At 47.0% G+C, this 3,607-nt stretch overlaps 2 long non-coding RNA genes across 2 annotated transcripts; both read left to right on the forward strand.

Moving 5' to 3' along the window:
* The first annotated feature begins 274 nt into the window (after positions 1 to 274).
* Positions 275 to 1,145, forward strand: LOC119352181. The gene is made up of 3 exons (XR_005170130.1): positions 275 to 541; positions 883 to 977; positions 1,120 to 1,145. It is a non-coding gene; the product is annotated as an uncharacterized LOC119352181 (long non-coding RNA).
* A 758-nt stretch (positions 1,146 to 1,903) lies between these two features.
* Positions 1,904 to 3,013, forward strand: LOC119352182. The gene is made up of 2 exons (XR_005170131.1): positions 1,904 to 2,071; positions 2,623 to 3,013. It is a non-coding gene; the product is annotated as an uncharacterized LOC119352182 (long non-coding RNA).
* Positions 3,014 to 3,607: the final 594 nt, after the last annotated feature.

Below are 3,607 nucleotides of genomic sequence, written 5' to 3' on the forward strand. Positions count from 1 at the left end.
CCCACGATCTCCTCGCCGCCTCCACCACCCACCCCAGCCGGTTCCGGCGAGCATCGGTCGCGCGCAATACTCCCCCAAGCTCCGCCCCTCCATCCAGATCCGACATGGTTGCAGTTCCTACATGGACACCCTCTTCTCCACCGCGCTCTCGCACCACTTCATCCCGCTCCTCCGCCGCCTCCTTTGCCTGCGGCCCGCTGCGCGCCGTGTCGGCGCTGCTGGTGCCGCGGAGGCGGCTCCTGCTGCCCATGGCCATGGGGGACGCCGGGGGGGACAGAGCGAGGGCGCCGAGGGAGGATCTGCCATTCCCGGTGACGGCGCAACAGAGGAGGAGCGGAGCTATTGTGCGCGCCGGACAAGGAGCTCAAATCCTGCTCCGGGAGGCAACACACAGGAAGTAGCAGCTGAGCCAGAGGAGATGCATGGGAGGGAACGCATCATTGCCGTCCGCCTGACACCCCCGCTTCTTCTCCGCCGTCGGCGTCGTCCCCATGATTCAGCTGTTCTCTTGCCAGATCTGAATGAACAGGGCATCTCAAAGGTTCATTCTCTAGCTAAGTACACTTCTGATTTGTTTTTCCTCCTTCATTAATTGCAAAGGGGATTAATCACCGCTATCTGATTCTGCTTGTTGTATTGTTGTTTTTGAGTAAAATTGGTATGCCTATATGTAGAGAGTTTTGTAGCTAACTGATGAAAATAAAATGTGGCATCTCAGAAGACTTTTTGTTCGTCTGAATCCTAAAGCTATATGCAGATGCATAGATGGGGAACTTAGGGGAGCATTAAGATTGAAACGTGAGGGTCAATTTCAATAGATAGTAAGATTAAAGCGCCAGGGTAAATTTTTACTGAAAGTCAAACTGCTGTATATTTCTTCAGTGGGTGCATCTGCATCGGGCAACCCAACGTCTTCACCATGATTGAGCTGATCAATCTTCACATCTGAATGAACAGGGCATCCATCCATCTCAAAGGTTTATTTTTTACGACTAGCTAATTAAACTTCTTATTTGTTTTTTCTTATTCTTCCTTTAGTAATTGCTAGCTGATTCTACTTGTTGTACTGCTGTTGGTGTGAATCCCATTTGAAAATTGCTTTGCCTGCAACTACAACAGCAACGCCAGCAAAGTAAGGAACGCTAAGGCTAGGCAGAGCAAGGAAGGGGAAGGATGACCATGCCATGGGGGCTGGTGGCGTACATGGTGGACATGGTGTGGGCGGTGCTCGCCTGGTGGGTGTCGGCATGCCTGCTGGTCGCCAACGAGATCGCCCGCGGCATGCGGGCCGGGGAGATTGGCCCCTTCGTCGTGGGGTGAATCTCACTTCGGGAATCCTCCCTTCTAACTCCTTCATGCAGGTGCTCTGCTCTGAACCTTCTGCTCTAGTTTCTTTGCTAGTAAATTGATGAACATGGGGATACATTTTTTGATTACCCTATCTGCTCTGTATCTTGAAATACACGCCGGCAATGTGTTAATTGGCTCTGAGATTTGTGTTTGCCAAATATATTCAAGTACCTAACAAGAGGCTAATGAGAGACTTTATACAGAGTAGTTTTATCTTCTGGATATATGTTATTTTTCTTCTGGATAAGATAAGATGTTGTTATACTCGTATAGGTTATACTATACTGGTATAGGTTATTTTTCTTCTGGATAAGATAAGATGTTGTAAAATAGTCTCGGCTTGAACTAAGTTCAAATTGGTTCAGTAAATCACTACGCAAATGAATGCTCCATTGCAGCAGAGCTGCACATGGACGTGGAGTTGTTATACAAGTGAATGTTGTTCTGCACTTTTGCTTATTGTACGCTCCTCCTTTTGCCTATTTTATTTCCTTAGGCAACGTACTCTGATTCAACCAGGACATCACACGACCGTGCTCTGTTTCTTCTCAGGTCCAGCCTGATTCGAGCTTCCTGGACAGCCACAAGGCATGCCTTGGCCGCCATTGAGCAGAATGCCGCTGGTGGCCAGCAGCGACAGAGTGCCGTCTCAGCGGATAAGGGAGTATCAAGCGAGACATCATCATCATCAAGCGAGCATGGGAGTTTTTCCTGCAAGCAAGTATCTCATTATCCTTACCTTCATCTGAACCACACTTGCATTTTTAAATCTTTGGAGATGGCGTAGGATAAGGCCCAGATGAACGCTTGTGGAAATATTACAGCCCCACTGTTAGGAGTACAAGTTAAGTCCTGACAGACTGGGCGTAAGTGGATTGGTTTGCCTTTTGATTAGTATATAAGTAGATGGTAGCAGACCTGGACAAATAACATTAAAAATAAACTTTGCCTATTCCCTGTTTTGAAGAGCAGTGGGAATCAATTTTGTGATGTCCTTTGTTGGCGATTTCCCTATCCATGAAATGATAAATTTGAACAGATGTTAACTGTCAAATATTTCAAGCATATATAGATCAAATACACTAGTATTTCTTGAATGCACCAAAACAAGAAGATATCATGAACACGTACAGCTAGGGTATGCATTTAGTAGGTGTTTTCCGTTTTGAAGATTCATAATAGACTAAAAGAGACATAAATTGAAGAAAATACCCTACTGGATCTGCACGAGGGCGCGAACTAACAAGTTTTCACTTTCTCGACTGGGTGCAGGGTGATCGACGAGGACTACTGCGGACCAATGGGAGTCGTGCTCTTCAACTACTCGGAGGTAGACTTCACCGTGAAGCCCCGCGACCGCGTCATATAGATTATCGTCCAGGTGATTATGACGCAGGAGGTCCCCGGGGTGGAGAACCTCGACGCCACCGTCTAGTCACCAGGTGGTGGACGACGCCATTGTCCGGAGTTCCTCAAGGTGGAGGACCTCGACGCTTTGTACATACATCTAGAGAAGTGGTCTGGTTAGGTTGGTGGTGAAACGCTAGGGAAGGTACCAACCTTTTGATGATGGTTGTGTGCGTCCTCATGATCTCTTCGAGTTGAGATGTTCAATGTTGCATCCATGAACACTGCTAGTGTTAAGATGGTTCTGTGAAATTTATTTTGCACTGGATGTGTCTCTGATCTCCATTCATGAATACTGCATCTATTTTTATTTTTTTTTAATTCCTAATTTGTTACTAGTAGCGTTGGGAAAAAAGTGCCCTACTAGTATTTAGGATACTAGTAGCGCTGGTTTTATAGGCACGCTACTATTACTTCATTAGTAGTAGCGCGAGTCTATAATAGCAGTAGCGTGGGCGGCACACGCTACTACTAACAAAGTTAGTAGTAGCGCGGGTCTCACCCATGCTACTACTAACTATTAGCTGTAGTGCGATACTAGTAGCGCCGGTACCCGCGTTGCTAGTAGCCTTTTTCCTAGTAGTGATAACCAATCGAGGAGGAGAATGATGGTCGCGGCAGCCTTTGTGCATCATGGTCGGCAACGGGAGTCAGTTCATTGTCCACGACGGTGGTGCGTCTGTGCTTGGCGTCGGCTTCCGGGAAGCAGATCCGAGACCATGGAAGCACTACAAACAAAATACACTTCCGTGATGATACGTGTTTGTCACAGTAGGTCGCTTTTTTTGTCATGCATGTACATCCATGACAAATTTATGACAGAATCAAGATAGTCATACCTGTGCTGTCG

The sequence above is a fragment of the Triticum dicoccoides genome, chromosome 2A, assembly GCF_002162155.2.
Source record: "Triticum dicoccoides isolate Atlit2015 ecotype Zavitan chromosome 2A, WEW_v2.0, whole genome shotgun sequence".
NCBI lineage: Eukaryota > Viridiplantae > Streptophyta > Magnoliopsida > Poales > Poaceae > Triticum > Triticum dicoccoides.